The sequence below is a fragment of the Penaeus monodon genome, chromosome 25 (genome assembly GCF_015228065.2).
Source record: "Penaeus monodon isolate SGIC_2016 chromosome 25, NSTDA_Pmon_1, whole genome shotgun sequence".
Classification (NCBI taxonomy): domain Eukaryota; kingdom Metazoa; phylum Arthropoda; class Malacostraca; order Decapoda; family Penaeidae; genus Penaeus; species Penaeus monodon.
Window position 1 is genome coordinate 38,174,349 of NC_051410.1, and position 921 is coordinate 38,175,269.

Consider the following 921-nt stretch of genomic DNA (forward strand, 5'->3'; position numbering starts at 1 on the left):
AGGAATACGGTTGCCTTACGTCCGGTTTTCGGCTAAACACTCCATTTTTAAGCGCTGTCGAACGCCCGGCGAATCTCAAGCCGGAGATTAATTTGTCTGAATTAAAATGAATCAGTCAAATTGTGTCAGAGATACCAAAGTGATATAGGACCACGTAAACAATGTCATCCTTTTTGAAAGAGGTGGATTTTTTTTTTACCGTATGTACGACAGGCACACAAACACACATACACGCGCGCACTTATACAAATGAATTGATAGACGGGTATGAGCCTATTTTAGTTGGTATATATAAGAGACTACAGTTACGTTGTTATGCAGAATCATGCATAAATCTCGGACCAATAATATTTCACGGAAGTGTAAAGCAAATTCATTGCATATATAGATATCAATTCGTCCATTCCTGGAAATTAATATAATTAATTTCATTTTTTTCTCTCTCTCTCCTTGTTGCTTCGGTGAAAGATGCAAACGGATTACAATTACTAGTTAAAATATTTGGGATTTTAAAACTAGTTTATAGCCTTTGCCATCACGCAATCTTGAGGAAACTCAATATGACACCGATTCCTAACCTGTATTGTGTGTGATGTACTGGATTGGGTCGCCGAAAGTTAATCTGAGCAGCTAATATTTTCTTAAGATCCTGAAAAGTGACTTACACTTTGTTTTTACTGTATATTAAACTTAGATTATGGCAGAATCTTCGGAGGGCCATAGAAAAAAAATAAATAAAAAGAAATGTTTAATGAGTCGCACTCTGGGAAATCAGGGAACCGTTGTTGCAATCAACATCTTGCACAATGGCGTCTTAGCTCCTAGAACTAACTGGGCGAAATCTCAAGATCCCTCCACTGCATAACAACAATAAAACTCCCAAAGGTGACAACGTTGGCCAGCCTTGAGGTCTAAGAGAAC